This window comes from Acomys russatus, chromosome 30 (assembly GCF_903995435.1).
Source record: "Acomys russatus chromosome 30, mAcoRus1.1, whole genome shotgun sequence".
Lineage (NCBI taxonomy): Eukaryota > Metazoa > Chordata > Mammalia > Rodentia > Muridae > Acomys > Acomys russatus.
This window is the reverse complement of record NC_067166.1, coordinates 1,243,561-1,267,027: the sequence shown is the minus strand read 5'-3', so window position 1 is coordinate 1,267,027 and position 23,467 is coordinate 1,243,561.

The window sequence follows — 23,467 nt, the reverse complement described above, 5'->3', positions numbered from 1 at the left end:
CTTCCAATCCCAACTGGTCCAACATTTAAGACTCCCCTGCACAGGACTCTAATTAAGCCTGGGATTTCTCAACATTTAGAAACTGGACCACAAACGCTATTCCTAGCTTGTTTAACCATTTCCCCAATTCTATTTGGGCCCCTACAAAGGTATTATTCATCCCAAATCAACCAGAAGAAACTTTAAGAGAATTATGTCCCATTTCCCTTAAAGGGGGGTTTCTTCGGCGATAGATGTTTATTTTTATTGGGAGTTGGTTATAAGTTATTGTTGGTCTTATTTAGAGACAAAATAAGCTTGGACTCAGGTATGTATCTCCTTTCTTTTATCTTCCATTCTTAAGTTTGGAGATAGGGGTTGAAAAGAATGAATCCCTATAGAAATATAAAAGGATTATAGAACAAAAAGTAGATTAATTAATCTATTTCACACTTAATGCCTTAATTGTTACTCACAAGGTTATTTTTAATTCCCTGGTAAAAAATTTTTGTATGTAGATGCAAAAATAAGTTTAATTTTAGACACATTGGTATAGAATTCAAATTTAAGATTATTCTTTATATACATTATACATATTTCTGCTGTAATATGAGGTATTGTACCCATACAATTCAATGATAATACAAGGCTTACTTCCAATACTTTGAAAGTGCTATTGCAGGCTGTTTAGGATAAGTAAGTTATACAAGTTAATTGTTAGTCGATCAACTCATGATCATATCAATTGCTAGTCTATTTTTATCACAAGAATATACATCTTAGGTGAAGCAGATAGATACGATTCTATAGAAAGATAAGGAAAAATAGATAAGGTCTTCAAAACCCTCAGGGGCATACAGAATATACCACTTAAAATGTTTTTATTATTTCAAAGATATATTTACAATGAGACAGGTTATCTCCTGGCCACACCCAGCCTACCTCAAAGAAGATGATGGGCATCAATGAACCCTCTTATGGGGTTGGCTTCAAACATGGCAAACAAGCCACTGGGAAAAAATGTCCTCATATCTACCATAGACAGAAATCTGCCTAAAAATGGGCAAGCTTGGAGACAGGCAGAGTTGACGGCCAAACTCTGCCAAGACAGGATAAGCAAGTCCTCCATAGCTCCTGCCTCACAAATATGTCTGTCAGGTATATAGGGCCAGAAGGCTGAAGATGATGCTCCAATGATATAGAGAATTTTGGGTGACTGTTCAGGCAGCAAACTGTCTCTGTAGTGTTCTCATTTTGGAAGGTGCTAACCTGTACTTCCTGTCTATTCAGGTAATTAATTTTATTCCTTCTCAAGTCTCTGATGGGGTTGAAGACCAGATAGTTTAGTTTTACAATTAAACTTAGTTGTTTAGGGGTTAAGATGTTTTTAGGTCTAGATAGATATTTTAAGTGGATAATGATGAGATATGATAGATACTGATTTACATTCAGAATTTTAGATGCACCAATATAGGAAAGATGTTTTCTTCAAGGCTGCCAAATACAAAATAGCCAAAACACTATGAATGTAACATATTTGTGTGTGTGTCTGTGTGTGTGTGTGTGTCTGTGTGCATGTCTGTGTCTGTGTGTGTGTGTGTGTCTGTGTCTGTGTGTGTGTCTGTGTGTGTGTGTCTGTGTCTGTGTGTGTGTGTCTGTGTGTGTGTGTCTGTGTGTGTGTCTGTGTCTGTGTGTGTGTGTCTGTGTGTGTGTCGGTGTGTGTGTGTGTGTGTATTTCCTGTTTTTTCATGGTTCTTCTTCTTGAAGGTAGTTGATTGTATATATGCATAATAATATAAATGTATATGTAAAAATATTTAATAAAAAATATCTTCAGTTCTAGGCTAGCCTGTGCACGTGCCCGATAACTACGACTCCCAGTTAGAAAGGATGGTTGAATTCTTGATACCTCTGAAGCAAAACTTTCTAGCTCCTGGGATCCATGGATGTCCTTGGCAGGCCAGTATTCCTTGAGGAGTTTTACAAATCACTTAATGACAGAGCAGCCTCATTTGTTCTCCACTGTCTCAAAAGGATCAGTGTCTCATTCTTTTGGAAATACTGATTTATACCCAGTATACATTTCCTTTTTCTGTCCACTGTGTACTGTTCAATATATCTCTAATCTTTCTTAAGTTCACTGTCAGTGAAAAGGCACTGAAGAACTGATAGCTCAGTGGTAGAGCACATACCTAGAATATGTCAGGATGTAAGTTTGATCCTTAATACTGGGAGAAAAAGTGTGGAGGTACAGTACCTTACGATGGGAACACTCCGTGAACAAAGCACGTTCATTGTATAGAACGTAACCAAAAGAGAGAACTGAAAGGGATAGACTAGATGCCTTTCTAGACTGTTCCTTTATAGTGGTAAAATTAGCCGCTGTATTATAAAGTATAATAAGCCATTATGTATTGGCTTTTGCCAGTTTTAAGAAAATTTTGTTCAGGTAAAGTAAATTGGCTTAAAATATGCTTTCATGGCCGGAATAGGAGAATCTCTCTCTCTTGAAACAATGCTTTGGGTTTAACCCCTAAATAGCCCCATATCCATCCACTAGTTTATCAAGATTTCTACCACCCAGCAGTCACCCTCCAGGTGGAGCCTTTCTGAGATGTTGTTAGACATAGCCCAAGAGATATACAAGACGGTGGGTGCTCGAAAATATGGTAGGGCTCAAAAAAGAATAGAAAGCAGGCACTTGGTCAGCTCCATAAAATGGGTTAGACTATGCTTGCTTACTAATAGCCATTAGTTTAAGAAATGTGTAAATAATTGCATTTTTGTCTGAAACTTGCTTTCATTTTATGTAGGGGAAACTGGCTCAACTTCATCAACTTTAAAACTCCTTATTTCTTCCCATAAATTTTTTAAAAATGTGAAAAAGTCAATAATGTGTCCTATGTCCTTTATCATCTATTACACTCGCATAAATCTAGTGTCACTGGAAAGTGAAGAAACTCTTGACACACTTGATTTTCATGATACAACAAAAAGACTACCTAAAAGACCCCTAAATTACACTGAAACTCAACCTTGCTCTTTATATTTGAATAATATTAAATGGTTTAAGTAAAAGCTGTTGAAATCCAAATAGCCATATGATTTGTGCAAGGAGCTAATTTCAGAAAAAAATTGAAGGAATTAAGTGCATTGTGTTTAATAATTAGGCTAGTCTAATGCTGTAGTGTTTGCTGACTTTAAAAGTGAGTATACTGTCCTAAGTGGTATGTGTCTCCATCGGACTTCTACCCTCAGGACTCAGGGGGCTGTGCAGAAGAAGAGGGGGAAAAGATTTTAAGAGCCAGAGGCAATAGATTAGGAAACAGTGTCTTCCAGACACGACAGGACTGATGCACATATGAACTCAGAGACTGTGGCAGCAGACACGGGGCCTGCACAGGTTAAAGCCAGACAGGATCCCGACGCTGATATGGAAAGTGAGCACAAGTTCTCATCTCTAACTAAGAAGCTACATTTAACTGACAACCACTTGCAAAGAAAAATTCACTTTTTTCCCAATGGAGAAACCACACTTCAGTACAGGCCCCATGCCCAGCAGGAGATGGACACCACAAAATGAAATCAATGGTGTTTTGTTGACTTTTTCTCTCATGCTGCTTTGTTTAGACATTCTTTTGTTGTTGGTGGTGAATTTTTGGTTTTTGATTTTTGGGGTTTTGGGTTTTGAGTTCTTTGTTTGGTTTGGGTTTTTGTTTTTGTTTTTTTTGTTTTGTTTTGTTTTGTTTTGTTTTGTAACAAGCCCTTCCTGTCCTGGACTCACCTTGCAGACTAGGTGTAGACCAGAGTCTTTTACCTTTTGCTTGTATATTACAGTTTTCTATTTTGAGTCTTTATAGGTTTTGTTTTGTGTGTTTTTCTATCTCTGTATGTTTCTTGTGTTTTGTCTTTTTTTTTTTTTTTTTTTTTACAGTTTTTAATTTGTTTTTATTCTGGTTTGGTTGATTTTTAAATTTTCAAATTTGTTTTCTAAAGAGAAAGCGAGAAAGAAGGCATTGAGCTGGATGGGTGATGGGTGGGGATCATCTGGGAAGAGAAGAGAGCAGGGAACCATGATCAGAATACATTTTATGGATTTTCAATTTTTTTTTTTTTAAGGAAAAGAAATGTGAGTACAGTCAATTCTGGTATGAAAATTAAAGTATGTTTTAAAAATAGGTTTAGAATAATTTGATACCTAAATGATAAACTTGACACTGATTTAAAGCAATAACCAAACATAATTTTTAATAATTTGGAAAGAAAGTACATCTGTAAACCATCATGGGTTTATGACAAAATAAATTCCTAAAATCTTTTTCTATGCATCAAAAAAAATGAGACAAGGTTAACCTGAGGATTATAAATGCTGTAAACAAGAGAATTTATTCAATAAGTTTCCAACAGATCCTAAATTACAGTAGTCTATAAAGAGAACGTTAATGCTAAGACCATCTGCAAAACAGTTATGCCCCAGTTAGAATTTCTGCTGCTGTAAACAATGAAAATATTAACAACTGTATGGAAAAGCCTTAAGTGTAAGTAATACATAATGAGCCAAAATTAGTGTTCTTAAGAAACAGATTTTATAGTTTTACTACAATACTAAAAATAAGCAGTTAATAAACATATTCATGGAATATCAAATATTTCATTTTTAAACTGTCATATCTTAGAAGCTAGTTTATATGTAAATAAAATATAAGTCTGTAATTTGAAAATGGAAAATCAGTTTTGCTAAGCCAGGGTTAAAATATAATGTAATACAGTAAATATTACTATTTATATATATATCAATCTATTAACATAATATCACATATTAACATTATTATATATTTTATTTATGCCACAATATGTTATATATAATTTAAACCGTGTGTTAGGGTACTATAACTGAGACAAAAATACCTGATTCAAACAACTTGAAGGAAGAAAGATTTGCCTTGGTTCAGGTCTCAGGATTTCAGTCTGGAGTTGTTTGGTCATCTGTTGATGAGGCCACAAGCTCTAACGAGGAACTGCTCGGCTCATGGCATCCAGGAAGCAGAAGGAACAGAACAGAGGTTGCCTCTAGGCTCCAGTAACCCTTTCAAGTCGTGTGGGTCTTCCCACATCACTCGAGACACCCTTCCACAGACAATGCCCAGAGGCCAAGGCCCGTGAGAACCCTTCACTGAGACTCTTCCCCTGCTGTGTAAAGTTGACAACACAAGCACGGGGCCTCGATCTTTTCATTTTTGTTATTGTGGAGCCCTTCAAAATTATCTTAAATGCGAAGAAGATTGGGTTTTGTTGGGTTTTGGATTTCAGATGTTCTTCACTGGGTCCTGGGTTCACTCGCAGCTTTAGGACCAGTATTTGGGAACTTTGAGGACGACCCACCCCCACCGAGTCCAGCACCATTACCTAAAGCAAGGGCTCCTGATCTGGATGGGCAAGATACTCAGCTGAACACCAGCAAGCAACTGATCACATGACACTCCATTCTCCCTACTTTTGGCTGTACATGGGATGTGACTAGCTGTTTGACTTTCCTACCTTGACTTCCCCACAATGATTGAGAATAAATTGGAAATCTAAGTGAAAACAAACCCCTTTCTTCCACATGCTGCCTTTTGCCAAGATCTTTTGTTATGGCAACAAAATGAAATTGGAATAAGTCCTTAAAATTATATTGGTTAGTTTAATAGGTACGAAATTATTTGAAAGGCTTCATATTCATGAATCTCTATAGGAAATTTTAATCATTTGCAAGTTACAGGCAGACAATGTAAAGTTCTGTTAATACAATATATATAAGCAACACAGTAAGAGACTTCAGGTTGGAGCCCAGTCTGGTTTCTGTAATTTACTAAGTGAGTGAGTTGGAACAAGCGCCTTATATATGACTATACCTTTGTTTTTCACTTGGAGATAAGAAAGGATCTTATAACACAATGCTCTGAAGAAGATAATGTTAATATGTATCTGGGAGGGCTTTAAAAATGAAACAAAGTTGCGAAGTATTATGTTATTATCATTGTCACCATTAAATAAATGGAACGTGGGCAGAGCACAAAACAGAAAACTAGAAATTATAGGCTTGGCTCCAGAGAAGTTTCAGAGAACTTCTCCTAGCACTGGAATCTGTCAGTCAGCACCGAGTGAATGCCCTGGGACTATCTCTCCTTTGGAAAAATACAAAGTACATTTCTGTAAGGCAGATAGTCTCTACTTCATTTTCTGAAATCTAGACACACACACAGGCACACACACACACACACATACACACACACACACACACACAGGCACACACGCACACACACACATACACACACACACACATACACACACAGGCACACACACACACATACACACGCACACACACACGCACACACACACACATACACACACACAGGCACACACACACATACACACACATACACACGCACACACACACGCACATACACACACATACACACACACGTACACACACACATACACACAGGCACACACACACAGGCACACACACACACATACACACACACATACACACACACATACACACACACGCACACACACACATACACACACACACACACACACACACATACACACACATACACACACGCACACACACGCACACACACACACACAGACACACACACACAGACACACACACGCACACACACACACACACACGCACACACACACATACACACACATACACACACACACGCACACACACAGACACACACACACAGACACACACACACATACACACACACACGCACACACACACACAGACACACACACAGAGGCACACACACAGAGGCACACACACACACACACACATACACACACACACGCACACGCACGCACGCACACGCACAGACACACACACACACGCACACACACCTGAAGAGCATGCATAGAAAGCAGATGAGTGTAGCTTAACATAAAGACACCATACAACATCATGAAGCATGTCATATAGGTCAGAATTTTGTAGGATTCAACAGCAGCAACAACACACAAACCAAACAGAATTATGACCAAAATAGCAAGACCTTCCTTGTGAGAAAAAGGGACAAATTAAGAGACATAGGCAACAATGGATTCCCAGTGCTGGAATGGAATGGAAAGTCCATCTGTGAGCAGCTAATTGTAGTTTTGAGATGACAGATCAGAAAAGAACAAATGACTTTCCTAAGGAGAACTATAGCCTCGGCTTAAGAAAATATTACGGGGAAAATACACATTTATGGCCAACTGATTCTACAAAAAAATATGTTGGAAATGCAGCTTAAAAATACATTTCAACATAAATAAATAGTCCTGAGTTTTTGAAGCTGCCATAATGGTTTAGCCTGCGTTTCAGTTTTGTTGCCACAGCAACTAGATAGAAGTTTCTACTGTGATTTGGATTTCAGATCTGGGTGTTTATACCAGAGGCGGTTAGGTTTAGACAAACACATTGAGATTTTGACATAGAAGATGCAGTTCCTCCATCTCTGCATAAAGAACACAGAATACAAACAAAAATTAATGAAGCCATTGCAGCTGTCCAAGCAATTATTGCTCATCCAAAGATAGAGCACAGGCCGGAAAGTGTTGGAAGATGAACAATTTAGAGCTTTAACTTCTCATCTATTTAATACAGTCAGAGCCTGCGCAGCACTCCGGAATGTGCAAGGAAAGAAAGTGTTGTTTATTCCAGGAATAAATCTCCCGGAATTTGACCATTTTTTCATCCCATTTGTCTTTCTCTCTCTAATAACTATTTGTGGAAAGTGAAGAGCCGCATTAATAAATTAGCAATATTAGCCACAACAATACTCATTTTAGCTTTATCTACAGTACTTAAAGCAACGACAAAACTGTAGGGGCAGTCATAACCCGGTTACTGTCCAAAACCACGAAAACACAAGTTGAAAACGCTCTGTTAGCTCATCTAATATTCCAGGGCCCCAAACACCAAAGTCCTGAGTACACTTACATATTCTTGTTCATAATTCTCAGTACCACATGGGAGACAGGGACTTCAGCCCCATCTTGGCATATGTGAAAGTGAATTCAGAAAGGCCTGATGACGTGTACAATGCGATGAATGTCATGCAGCTGGGAGGTGGTGATGTTGGAATCCATGTTGCCTCTGCCAAGTCCAAACACTAATCCCAGCTCATGTTTTTACTTTCCTTTTATTTATTTATTTTTTTATAATCTGTCCATAGCAGTGTTTCTCAACCTATGGGTCATGATCTCTTTGGGGTTAAATGACATTTCCACAGAGGTTGTCTAAAACCATGGGAAAACACAGATATTTACATTATGGTTCATAACGGTAGAAAAAGTAGATATGAAATAGTAACAAAAATAATTTCATGATGTAGGAGGTCACCGTAACATGAGGAACTATATTAAAGGGTCATAGCATTAGGAAGATTAAGAACCACTGGTCTTGCAACCAAATGAGGTATTTTTTCTTATTTTTATTCTCTGGTAGTTGGATGCATATATTCACTCTAATCACCCTCTCTCAGCCCCTCTACCTCTCATATGAAACCCTTCTCTTCTGAGAATTTCTCTCTCGTACACTTTTGTCTTTCATCTCTGTGTGAACCACTGAATTTAAGTAGTATTGTTTGCATGAGGATGGATGGAAGTTTGTCTACTACAGCATATGCAACTTATCAGTGGCCACACCAGTAAAGAAAGTGACACCGCCACCCCCAGATGCCATTGGCTGCCAACAGACCCAGGAGGATAGGCCACAGGTTCCCTGCTTTGGCCATCATGAAATCCTCTCATCCCAATCTTGTGTCGGTCTTCTGCAAGTAACCACAATTGCTGTGTGCTCATGAATGGAATGGCTGTATCTGTGCACCTCCCACCCTCTGGCCCTTTCACTGAAGCCCTTCACCATGACTTAATCGCAACACTTTGACTAGTTTTAAGTCTTGCGTTAGCTACCTTGGGCTGCAGTAAGAAGCCTGTCTCACACAGACTGAATCAGCATTAATCTGCAGCTAAAAGCATGTGTATTTGGAAGGCAGTTTGACAACATGAACATTTACAAATCTATAGCAGGAGCCCAGTACATTTCTAAACTAAATATCTACCCCCTCAAAGTTTCCCTTTCGCCTGTACTTCTTTTCCTACTGCCCAGACAATCACATTTTAATGCTTGTTCTTGTCCCCCAAATCATCTGAAATAATCATGTTATCTCTCTTCTTCCTCTGTTCTCCCACATTAACAGCTGTTGTTGTAGCCTAAGACTTTCTCAATCTGATGATCCTCTTGCCTCTGCCTCCCAAGTGCCAAGATTATTACAGCAATGTGCCACCACGTCCAACTTCATCAATCATTATTACCTCTTGACTGGAGAATTGTAACGCTATTTCCTTTCTCATTGACCCCTGATCTTAGTCTCTAGAGCAAAGACTATCTCACCACCTTCCACTCAAGCCCACTCATTGACTTGGTTCCCTATGTCCCACCAAGGGAAGGATGGCAGCCTTGGTGTCTGATTACATCTCTCCCTCTTATCACCCCAATCAGCCTAGCAGGTTTCAGCGCCTTCTGCTTTCATTCAGAATGTGTAGTCTTCAAGTGACCTTGGAAAGGCAACATGTTGCTGGTATCCTAGGGTTTTGTTCTTCCATGTTTATATAATATTCTCACTTGAGTGTTCGCCCCTCACAATACTCAATGTCATTTTCCTAAGTAAGTATTCTGCAGGACAAATATTTAGTGAGTTTTTAAAACTCCCAGTGTGCATCCAAATGGTGAATGAGACTACATTTAATATAACTTTCCTCTTTTTTTATATTTCAAGTCATATAACAAACTTTTTATCATTCTAAAACTACTATTTTGGAAAGTTTCAGGTACATGAAAAGTTATTATTACTTGCATGCAGGATTATAGGATATCTGCTTTGTTAACATTTTATCATAAAGCACAGAGAATGGATCAGATTGCTAATTATGGACAGAGAGCAGTTTAGAGAAGAAAATAATTTATTCTAGATATAACAGACTTCTCCAAAGACATGAGAACTTGCAAGTAGAACTGATTTGTCTTTCAACTATACACATGGAAAATAAGAAATCAATTTAATTTCCATGTTTTAGACTCAGTAGAAATGTATTAAAATCTGGGCAGTGATTCCAGCACTAGGAAGGCAGAGGCAGAGGCAGAGGCAGGCAGAACTCTGAGTTTGAGGCTACATAGAGAAGCCCTGTCTTGAAAAATTAAAAAAACTTTTAAAAAGTTATTAAACAACATACAAAAGGAGATGGAGATAGAAAGTAACATGTATAGTCATACAAGGTTTTTCTGACAGCTGTGACAAGAAATTCAGTTTGCCTCACTGCAAATAAGTTAAGTACACAATTACAAAAGCTGAATAAGAACCCCCAAGTCTACTTATTTAAATAACACTACTACCCAGCCTAGTGGGCACAAGCTTTTAATCCCAGCTAATCAGAAGGATCAGAAATTCAAGGTCTCCCTGGACTACAGAACTTTCCTCAACAATTTCCTGAGAGCCTGCCTTAAAATGTAAAGTGTGAGACTATAAAATAATAAAGTAAGAAGTAAGTCTGTCAGTAAAGTGCTTTCCATTGAAGCAAGAGAAGCCGGTTTGATCCCCTGAATCTATGCAAAGATGCAAGCTTGTTGGTGTGTTGCAAACCTAGAACTGGGGAGGCAGACATGGTGGACACCTGAGACTCCTTGGATGTCCAGCCTGATTGAACCAGCAAGCTGTAGGTGTCAGTAAGAGGCCCTGTCTCACAAAACAAAGTAGATATCTCCTGTGGAATAAACCTTGATGTTTACTTCTAGTATCCACACATATGAATAGATAGATGATAGATAGATAGATAGATAGATAGATAGATAGATAGATAGATAGATATGCAAGTATCCATGCAACCACATGCCCAAATATACACACCCAAAATAAAAAGAAGTAAAAAAGTCAATGAGAGAATATTTGTACATATACAGAGAGACAAGAATACACATGTGTGCTACGCATATATACCACATGTGTATACACAAATATAAAATAATTTCAATGTCATTATATATGAAGAAATGCAACCAAAAACTTCAATGATTTCTTGACACATGCTGATGAGAATGTCTAAAACTAAGGCTAATACGAAATTTGAACAAAAATATATAGTCATCAAAATTCTCATTGTGGAACAGTAAATGGCAGTATTTCAGAAGGTCAAAAAAACATGTATTGTGGCATCATTTATACTCCTACATATATTTGTAAAAACAAATGCATATGCAAATAGCTCTGAACAAGAAAGTACATAATACATGTAGTTATCAATTGAAAAATAAATAAACAGTGTTAAAAATATTACACAGTAATAAAAAAGAATATCACCCTGTGAATAAACTAGATATAGCATCAATTCAAGGAATTTCAAATACACTTTGTTAAGCAGAACCCATCCATAAAGGACCAAACAATGTAATTTCATTTACATGCGGTCCTGAAACAGTCAAAATCCATCAACAGTGGCAGAAATAAGTACAGAATTGTACCTGGTGGGAATACAGAATATGAACTAATAATAAAAGGCACATGTTAGCTGTCTGTGGTAAGGTAAACATTTCCTGTCTTTCTTGATTTGACTCATCAATTAATGAATGAATGTATTTGAACTAACTTCATACCTTATGCTTAGTATCTCTCCAATTCGCTGTATTATTATCTCAGGGAAAAGCACCGAAGAATTAATCTTTTTAAAAAGATGTATTTATTTATTACGTATACAGTGTTCTGCCTGCAGGTATGCCTACACACAAGAAGAGGATCCCAGATCTCATTATAGATGGTTGTGAGCCACCATGTGGTTCCTGAGATTTAAACTCGGGACAATTGGAAGAACAGCCAATGCTCTTAACCTCTGAGCCATCTCTCCAGCCCCAAAGAAAGAATCTTAACCAAACGATAAAAATGCTAAACAAAAAAATGGTCTTTTAAAGGTATGTGGTAAAGATGAAGAAGATAATAGATCATATCTCACAGCTTGGCCCTTGTTCATCATTTCTTTTGTCTCTTTCCACTTAACAAACTTGAATGACTTTTACAGGGAAAAAGTCACCACCAAAAGAACTGAAGCCTAAAGGACTGATGTGTTTTGTGACTTCAGGCCACTGACTCTCCCCAAAGGGACCTCCACTTCCTCATAAAAGTGTGACACTGGGAATCAGACCATTTCTTAGGCTTCTTGTGGGTCTCAAATTCTGTGTGTGACTCCAGATAGGATTTCTGCAGCCCAATACAAAGAACAGCACCCAGCGTTCTGTGGTGACATAATGAAAACATTTGGCATGTCAGTAGACCCGCAGTCTGGCAGATATTTGAGAATGGTCTACTGCCAAGAAAAGTTTACCAAGGTCATAAGCCTATTCCACAATGATATATTGGTCGTGCTAGTGTTGACAGCGTCGCACAAGACCCCCTCCCATTTGCTGGTGAAGACTGAATGGGATCCAGGGATACCTAATTCTTTGTATGCAACACTCAAGAGAGTCAAAAAAGACTTGGAAGCTGATATTAAGATCCGTTCCCAGTCCTCTGGAAAGCCTTCTCAACTCGTCAGATCGAGCACAAGCACTCAGGAGAGAACAAACAACCAATGTTCTAAATAAAAGCAGTCCTGTGAGATTTAAAAATTGCAATACATTAAATTAATCAACTCCCCCCTTGAAAAGTTAAGTGTTCAATTTGCAAAAAAATATTAATTGAACTCAAGCACCTTAAATGACAATGCAAGTATGTTATCCTCTTCTGCTAGATACTAGTATGTTCACTCTGCACGTGTCAGATGGAAAGGAATAGCTTTTTTGCCTCCCAAAGCTACATAAAACCAATACAAAAGTACACTAGGTTCTGTGGCAAATACAATAATTTATCCACTGCTTGAGGCCTTTACTTAGCACCTCTCAGGAACAATTGACTCTCCTGGAGTAGCCTACTCAACACATTCTTCATTTCCCAGGCCTTTTGTTTTTGTTGTTATTGTTTGTCTGTCATGTGTTTGTTTGTTTGTTTGTTTGCCCAAAGACTAATTGGACCTTTTCCTTCCTAAACATTCATGCTTCATGACTTGGACTTAAAGAACACTTTAAAAACAAGTCCAAAAGTGATTTCATAAAGGGAAAACAAACAGATTTCATATTTTACCACTAAACACACTTATCCTGGAGGCATCCTTAGTAATAAGTAAACACATATATTATTTTCTGGAAAATGTGTAGACCACTCATTTGTTTTCTAAGGGGAAATAACTTTCATTTTTCTGCAGTATATCCTCGCTGCCCACCAATTCTAAATATACAAAAAGTATTAGGGGGTAGAAAAACTGAAGAGAAACATTTGATCTTACTTTGATCTGTGGCACAGGAAGTGAGGTCAAAGCACGCACAGGAAATCCTGGAGCATTGAGCACCATAAGTAATTCACACTCTTATTTTCTGATCTTTTACACATCTTTAAAGACATGTAAAACTTCCAACTTCAAAGCTCATTCTTGCTTGCTTGTTTTAAAGTAAAGCTTTAAGAAACGTATGAAGCCAGGGTCAGTAAGAGGACGAAGTATTGTTTTCTTGAAAACAAAATCAACAATTCAGACAGCGACACTCATTCGGATTCTTGGGGAAAGTGATACGACTTGAGAGACTTTCTCAATTATCATTTGCTAATTAATGAGGCCTCAAAAGGATCTAAACATCTACATGTGTCATGGAATTGCCACAGTAAAGTCTAACCTAGCTATTTATAGACTTCACAATTGCAATTACGTACTTGTAATGCCAACATCCATAGTCAAGACTCTCTCAGGAGGACTTGGTGGGTGTGTTCGCATCAGCAAACATTTGAAAGGCTTCACGCTCACATTCCCAGCTGAAGCTAGACAAGGCGATAGTCTGCTTTATTTTAGCTCTTCAAAAGTAAACAAGTGGGGCTGGAGAGATGGCTCAGCGGTTAAGAGCGCTGACTGCTCTTCCAGAGGTCATGAGTTCAGTTCCCAGCAACCACATGGTGGCTCACAACCATCTATAATGTGATCTGATGTGCATTGTGTGCATAATAAATAAATAAATCTTTAAAAAAAAAACAAAAGTAAACAAGTACAGAAGATGTGTTGTAGATGTATCAGCTGGCTCTGGGCTTCGCAACTCTGCACTCTGATTGGGTGTGGCTTTCTGTAGTGGTCTCTGCCTGCTGCCTAGAGAAGTTTCCTTGATACATGGTCAGAGCTACACTTACCTGTGGGAGGTTTGGAAGGGGAAGAAAGGGAAGGAGGAAATGATGTAATTTTATTTTAATCTCAAGAAAGTAATAGAAAAGCTTTAAAGTAAAGTGTATTCAGTAAATTTTCTTTTTTATTTAATTAGTTTATTCAGATTACAACTCAACTGTTATCCCATCACTTGTATCCCTCCCTCCCGCTTTCATCCTATTCCCAAGTAAACTTATTTACTTGAGGCTGGCTGTTTAGTGTATGGGGTGTATATTTTGCTCTTGTTGTTTATTTTGATGTTTAAAATGGCTCCAAACATTTTATGAAGCACTGCACAGTGTTCACAAATACAAAATGCTCTTATGTGCTTTAATGAGAAATTCTAAGTGTATTTTTAAAGATTTTTATCTGTGTACATGTGTATGTCTGTGTGTATATGTGCACAAGTGTGTGAAAGTGCCCTCTGAGTCCAGAAGGCAAAGGAGGAGAACATCCAAGAAATGAAATACACTGGTTGTAAGTCATCCAGTGTGGTTGCTGGGGACTGAACCTCGGTGGCCTGTATGATCAGTAAATGCCCTTAAGCACTGGGCCATCTCTCCAAAGCCAAATAAGCTCACTTTAGATATGAGAGTGTTGCCCTTTAAGGCCAGTGTTAATAAATCAACAATGAACAATGCTTATCAAGTCTGGTTATTTACACAGAAATCATACATAAACCAAGTTCATATTGAGATCAGTGAGGAAACTCTTGTGACTAAAATCTGGCAGAAACCTAAGCTCATCATTTCTCCTAGGAGGCAATAGCTCAATAATTCTTAGTTCAGTGTTTATAAAGAATATTTAGAAAACATAATTACTAAAAATAATGAGACTCCACTGTAAGCATATTTATTATACTATAAATTAATAGGGAGTCAAGCGCTATCCTGTCTGGAATAGTTAATAAACTGTTAATATGCACTAATAGAAGTAAAATTATTTCATATTTTTATTGTACAATACAACAATACCCAAAATAAAAACAATTAAATGCAGATGATGAACAACAAAATAAAAAGTAGAAAATTCTTCATTGTATCACCATGCAAAGAAAACCAATTTTCCACATTTTCTATTTTAACTATTTTCTTCATATTTTCTTTACAAATCAACTATATCAATTAAAATTTTCTATCTATATTTTTATCATCTCAACATATTTATTATGTTGTAATTCTTATTTATAATATCACCTGTACTTCTGGGGTTTTTTCTCTTTTATTTTCTGTAGATTTGTTATTTTCAGGGAAAGAGGAGGAGACAGTAAGAGCAGGGACAGCAAGAGGAAGGAAGAGAGTGAGAGAAGGAAGAGAGGAAGAGGAAAGAGAGAGAGAGAGAGAGAGAGAGAGAGAGAGAGAGAGAGAGAGAGAGAGGATGGGTTTGCCCTTTTTAGATCCTGGGCAGCTGGCACACCTAGTGGCAAGCAGGTAATGACGTCATAGGTTGCTAGGCAGACTGGGGGCAGTATGCTAACAATCTTCCCTCTTCTTATAATTAAAAAAAAAAAAAAAAAGAGGACGTTGGATTGCTTTTCATGTAAGGTAGGTTAAAGTATATAAATATGGGTTCATTGGAAGCAGCTCTTGGCTGCCATGCAAGGGGAGAGAGAGACAGAGAGAGACAGACAGACAGACAGACAGACAGACAGACAGACACAGAGAGAGAGAGGCAGAGACAGAGACAGAGAGACGGAGACAGAGACAGAGAGACAGAGACAGACAGACAGACAGACAGAGACAGGGGCAGAGAAAGACAGAGACAGAGAGAGACAGGGAGACAGAGAGAGAGAGAGAGAGAGAGAGAGAGAGAGAGAGAGAGAGAGAGAGAAAGCAACAAGATGTTCAGATTATATAGTGAAGGGGAAGGAAAAGTTCTTGCCCTGGTAAGTTCAGGGTAGAGGGCAGGGTATGCCAGCCATGTCCTATAGCAGATAAGGACTGAGGAATGCTGGGAGAACCTGGAGCTGCTTGTCTCATGTCTGAAACACACCGTTTCAGCCTTTTGTAAGTGGGTAAGGGATAGAGACATCAATGTCTTTGACTGCTTCCTGCTGACAGGAGGGAGGCAACAGGGAGTCAAAAGGCTGAAACGTTGGCCAAGTCCGGGAAGAGCAGGCTGCTGTATTTGCTGTCCAGGGCCTGAGAACATCTGTGGCTGGGAGGGGCAGTGCAGGTCCCGCTGACATGACCTGTGAGGTTGGACAGGAGCACCTGTGGGTAGCTGCTTTGGCGCTGTCCTGGATATGGGAAGTCTGGCAGGATGTTGGAACACATGTACGGGCAGAAGTCAAAGTTAGTAGGTTAGGCAGAACATTCCCTCTTGGTGTCCATTTGAAACTTTTGGGCAAGCAAAGAAGAGAAAAGGCCTGAACGTGGGGGCCTCCTTCCATTTTACCTTAGGTGTATATTTGAAACTCGTAAAGCAATTTCTAAAGGTGTTTTTCAATATTAATTTTCAATATTAATTCTAACATTTTTAAATTCCTTTTCCATATTTATTTTTCTTTTTTATTAGCTTCTGTTTTTGAAGTCTTGTGTCCAAAAGGAATTTCTTAGTCTGTTGATGTTGCATCCAATCCTAAAATTTGTTTTAGGATTTGTTTCTTTATACATTATTTCTCCCATGATTCCCTGCATCCCTTTTTTTTTCTTTTTTAAACTAATTTACTCAGATTACATATCAATTGTTATCCCCTCACCCTTATCATCTCGTTCCTCCCTCCCTCCCTCCCTCATTCCTCCTCCCCTAGGTCTGTGACAGAAGGGGACCTCCTCCCCCACCATAGGGTCACAGCCTATCAAGTCTCATCCTGATACCCTGCTTATCCTTCCTCTGAGTGCCACCAGGCCTCTCCACCAAAGGGGATTCCTTTTTTTTTTTTTTTTTTTTTTTTTTAATCCTTTAATGAGACAATCCAATAAGGCCAATGTATGTTTGCGCACAGCCCATTTAATTGCCAGTTTTTCTACTCTCATCCCACTATCATGGCAGTCAGATGTTTTCCCTTTTTTTATTAGATTCTCCTAGCCTCTCTCCTTATTTCTACTAGGTGCAAACCAAACTTGGGAAAGGAAAGAGAAATGACAGCTGCCCCCCCTTCTCCACCTCAGAGCTTGGGGGACCCTCAGGAAAGGAAGAAAGAAAGATTGTAGCAGTCAGAGGAGAGAGAAGACATCAGGAGAGTGTGGCCCACTGAATCCACTAAGCAGGCCACACACGGGCTCACAGAGACTGCAGCAGCGTGCACAGGGCTTGCGTGGGGCTGCACCAGGTTCTCTGCGTGTATGTCACGGCTGGTAGCTTGGTGTTCTTGTGGGACTCCTAACAGTGGGAACGGGGATGTCTCTGACTCTTTTGCCTGCCTGTGGGACTGTTTTCCTCCTACTGGGTTGCTTTGGCCAGCCTTGATACTAGGGCTTTTGCTCTGTTGTATTGTTTCTTCTTTTTTTGTGTTTGCTTGTCATCTCCTGGAGCCCTGTTCTTTTTCTGAAAGGAAATGGAGAGGGGGGGGAACTGAAGTAGAGGGGAGGTGGGGAGGTTTGGGAGAAATGGAGGGAGGAGAAACTATGCTCAGGGTGTGTTGTGTAAGAGAGGAATCTGTTTTCAATAAAAGGGAAAAGGAGAAAAAGGGAGAAAAGATAGTTTATTCTTTAATGTAGTAACAGGTTTTTTGTTTGTTGTTGTTGCTGCTGCTGTTGTTTGTTTTGTTTTGTTTTGTTTTTGTTTTTGTTCATTGGATGGTATTCCAATAGACCCAAAAAACTATAACACATTTTTAATATAGTTTCACTTTGCATAAGTTTATTCCCTTTTTATTCTAAAATCAGTCTTTAACAAGCCATGTAGGAATATCTAAGTCTGTTTTGTCTCTTCTAACAAAATACCACTTGCTAGGCTGATCTTAGACATCAGGACTTTCATTCAGCTTGGAAAGATAAAATTTTAAGATCAAGCTGCCTATGGAATCAACGCACAGTAAGAATGTTCTCTCTGCTTCTTCATAGCAGATGTGACAAGGTAGCTCTCTGAGGAGTATTAGAAGAGCATTAAGTACATGTTGATGGTGACATTTCAACATCAGAGGGGGGACAGTACATCCTTCAGAGCATGGCTTCCTTCATTTTCCCACACTGTGACCCATCTCTGGGACTTGAAGTTGTTTGCCTGGTTGTTAATGGAAATCAGGCAGGAAGGTAAATATACCAAAGTATAGGCAGAGGCAGGGAGTGATTGTAATGACAAATAAGGGAGTCCTCAAGCCCTGCCTTGTAGAGTCAGGATTAAAGTCATTACAAAGCAAATACTGTCATTAGGACAAAATGGCAGCCTACAGAATGGGAAAAGATCTTCACCGGTCTTACATCCAACAGAGGGCTCATGTCCAAAATATAAAAAAGAACTCAAAAAATTAAACACCAACAAACCAAATAACCCACTTAAAAAATGGGGAACAGAGGTAAACCAAGAATTTGCAACAGAGGAATCTCTATAATGGCCAAGAAGCACTTAAAGAAATGCTCAATGTCCTTAATCACCAGGGAAATGCAAATCAAAATGACTCTGAGATTCCATCTTACACCTGTCAGAATGACGAAGATAAATTCAAGTAACAGCACATGCTAGTGAGGATATGGAAAAAAAGAGGGATCACTCCTCCATTGCCGCTGGGAGTGCAAACTTGTACCACCACTTTGGAAATCAATCTGGCAGTATCTCAGAAAACTGAGAATAATTCTACCTCAAGACTCAGTTATACAACTCCTGGGCATATACCCAAAGGATGCTCCAACATACAACAAGGACACTTCCTCAATTCCTCAATTATGTTCATAGCAGCTTAACTGGTAATAACCAGAAACTGGAAGCAATCAAGATGTCATCAACCAAAGAATGGATAAAAAACAAACAAACAAACAAACAAACAAAAAACTGTGGTACATTTAAACAATGGAATCCTATTCAGCTATTAAAAACAATGCCATCATGAAATTTGCATGCAAATGGACGGAACTAGAAAAGATCATCCTGAGGGAGGTAGCCTAGAACCCTAACCCCAACCCTAACCCTCACTTATAAGCAGATATTAGCCATAAAGTACCAGAAAACTATGCTACAATCCAAAGACGTAAAGAAGCTAAGTAACAAGATTGGTCCAAGGGAGGATGCCTGAATCTCACACAGAAGGGTAAATAAAATAGACATCTGAAGTAGATGGAGGGAGGAAACTGGGTGGGGGAGGGGATAAGAGAGTAAGGGGAATGGGGAATAGTGTTAGGAGAGTGAGAAGGAGGGAAGGCTGGGGGAGAGAATGGGAATGCAGGGGTGCATCTCTGGGACAGGGGAGGCTGCTGGGACGACACTAGCTAAGACTTATAGCAGTAGGGCATATGTATCCTGAAGTCACCCCCTCCTATAGCCTGGTCGGACTTCCAGTGGAGTGAGGGGGACACCAACCCACCCACAAAACCTTTAGCCCAGAATTGTCCTGCCTACCAGAAGTATAGGGATAAAGATGGAGCAAAGTGTGAGGGAACTGCAAACCAATGACTGGTCCAACTTGGGACCCACCTCGTGGGACAGAACCAAAGCCTGTCACTATTAATGATACTCTGCTATGCTTACAGACAGGAACCTAGCATAACTGTCTTCTGAGAGGCTTCATCCAGCAGCTGATGGAAAGATGCAGAGACCCAAAAAACCAAACAATAGGTGGAATTCAGGGAAAAGTGGAAGAAAAGATTGAGGGAGCAGGAGCACTCACCACAAAAAGATCTACAGTGTCATCTAAGTGGAGCTCATGAGGGTTCACAGAGACTGAACCACCAACCAAAGAATATGCGTGGCCTGGACCTAGACTCTCTCCACGTGTAGCAGATGTGCAACTTGGTCATCATGCATGTGGGTACCCAACAATGGAAGTCGGGCCTGTCTCTGACTCTTGCCTGCCTTTGGAGTCAGGCCTCAGCAAGAGAGGATGCTCTTAGTCCTGCTGTAACTTGATGTGCCAGGGTGGGTTGTTGCCCAAGGTCGGCTTCCCCTTCTCCTTAGGGATGGGGAGAATGGAGGGAGAGGGTGTGAGGGTGGGGCTGAGAGGAGAAGAGGGAAGGGGCTGTGATCTGGTTTAAAAGTGATCAATTAATTGATTAATTAATGAATGAATGAGAAAAATGGGATTATATGGACTGTTTAAAATGGTCAACACTAGAGGCAGCATGAAGAAAATACTTGGGCACTGGACACCAATGGCATTATGAAGTTATTAAGTGCTCTACGGTGTGTGCTAATTAATGATGAACTCAGCACGTATGTAAGACATATAATCCAGCCTAACAATATCCCTTACGACAAAACTTGGAACAAATACAGTAACAGAATAAGTAACAATAATAATAAAATGTTACACTCTCAAAACATCAGTGAGATCACACAGATGTAAGAAAAACGTAATGGCCAGACATAGTGATGAACACTTCTAATCCTGGCATTTGGGAGGCAGAGGCAGGTGGATTTCTGTGAATTGAGTCCAGCCTGATCTACATAGTGAGCTCCCAGGACAGCCAGAGCTACTTAGTGAGATCTTGTCTCAGAAAAAAATGAATAATGAACAATAATTCTTAATAGAATTCTAACTAACAAGTGTTAAAGGAATCGGAAATTGAGAGTGTCACTTATAGAACCAAAATAACCATTGCAAAGGAAAAAAAAAAAAAAAAATACACCTTAAATTAATAAGCAGAACTTTAAGCAGAAAAAGAATGTCTATGAAATCCCAAAGTTTCTTCCTTTCCAAATGTAGTAATTACAAAAAAAAAAAAAAAAAAAAAAAAAAAAAAAAAAAAACCAAAATCCTAACATTAAAGTAGAGAATCATGGCAAGCACCACATTAGCTCTGCTTAAAGTAGCATGATTTATACGAGATACACCACCTGGTAGCTACTCACCTCATGTAACCGATACACAGGAATACTTAATGTATATACTCCCAAATGCAATGTAATACAAAATGTATATTACTAATGTATTTAGTTGATACAACAATGTTATGCAAGCTAAATCCAAACTTAAGAAGCCAGACAGCCACAGATGCATTTAATTGTGTAAATGTCTGAATTCCTCCACATACAAGAAGGACGGAGAAACTGGACGATTGGAGATTAGAACAACTAAAGACAAGGTGGTATCTAGAAATGGATCCTAAAGAAGGAATAGGGAAATAATTTTAGAATTGGTGAAATATGAGCAAATTCTGAAAACATTTATAACCTTGTGCCATGCTTAGCTTCCTGGTTTTGGTAAGAACCTCGGGTTACCTAAATCGTCAGTATAAGGAAAAGCCAGATGGAAAAGATATTTGGAAATTCTATTTTTTTTCAACTCTTCTATGAAACCAAAATTATCTCAAAAGGCATAAAAAAGTCACATATAGAGAAATCCATTTCTCTAACATGGACTTAATAAAATACTTAGAATTAATGTTTTTATTCACTTTATCCTTAACATTCTAATAATTCAAAATCCTCAATTTCTTTTAGTCATAATTTAATTTTTTTCTACCCAGGAACCTAAGAAGAGAATCTCCCTATAGGTTAGATTTTATTCAAACCATACTTAAATGTTACTAGAAAGTATCAACGTTTACATTTCTCTTTCTGTTGAATCTACTGTCTCTTATCATGGTGACTTCATAGTTAAGAAGTAACAGAAGTGTTTTAGTTGATACAACAAAGAGTGTTACCTCCAACACACCAATACTTTCAGAGTTAATAAAGCTTGTTGATAGGAATCTTTTATTTTATATTTTATCACATTACAAAATTTTTAATTTAAAAATAAAGTCTTCATCAAATTATTTTCCATAAAATGATATTTTTAAAAGTTCTTTCTAATTTTTAATGTTTTTACTAAAGTATCTGCTGTGGAACCCTTAATGTATCTGTCTGTGTGTCTGTCTTTTTCTGTGTGTCTGCCTCCGTCTCTGTCTTAAGAACATTAACCACTTTCAGAGCAGTTAGGATGAGAAACAAGGAAACGGACAGATCATTCAGTAGTTAAGAGCATTTACATCTTGCAGAAGATCTTAACTCAGTTTCCAGTACCAACATGATGGTTTAGAACCATCCACAACTCAAATTGTGCGAAACCCACTGCCTCACATGATCTCCAAGGACACCAAGTATACTACTGCATGTGATCCTTTCCAGTTCTATCCATTTGCCTGCAAATTTCAAGATTTCCTTGGTTTTAATAGCTGAATAATATTTCATTGTGTAAATGTACCACAGTTTCTTTGTCCATTCTTCAGTTGAGGGACATCTAAGTTGTTTCCAGATTCTGGCTCTTATGAATAAAATTTCTATGAACATAGTTGAGAGGGCTAATATCCAAAATATATAAAGAGCTCAAGAAATTAACACCACCAAACCAAATAATCCAATTTTTAAAATGGGGTGCATATCTAAACAGAATTCTCAAAAAAGGAATATCAAATGGTTGAGAAGCTCTTAAAGAAATGCTCAACACCCCCAGTTATCAGGAAATTCAACTTAAAACAACTCTGAGATTCCATCTTACACATATCTGAAAGGCTAAGATAAAAAACTCAGGTGACAGCACATGCCGGTGACAATGTGGAGAAAGGGGAACACACCTCCATTGCTGGCAGGAGTACAAACTTGTACAACCACTTTGGAAATCAATCTGGAGCTTTCTCAGGAAATTGGGAATAATTCTACCTCAAGACCCAGCTATACCACTCCTGGGAATATACCCAAAAGATGCTCCACCATACAACAAGGACATTTACCCACGGAGTTTTCTTTCGGGAAGGACTTCTCCAAGAGCCTTGTTAAATAAACTTTCCCTTAGGAGGGAATCATCCAGACTCTTGTGTATGAACACATTTTCCAACCACTGGTGCTAATGGGCTTTGTACAGGAGAGCTGCCTTTAATACTAAAGACAGCTAATTCTTCACGGTGTGGGTGGAGGGAGCTAGGACTGCCTGTGACATGAACTCACATGCCCAGGATTTGATCACTTACTCTTGGGAGGGGGATGGCCTGCAGGCATACTGAGGAAGAGCATGCAGGCTATCTGCTTGAGACCTCATAGGCTGTGGTCAGCCAGTGCAGGAGAAGGGCGCCCTGGTCAGAGGTCTAGGGGAGGGGACTAGGGCAGGAGAGGG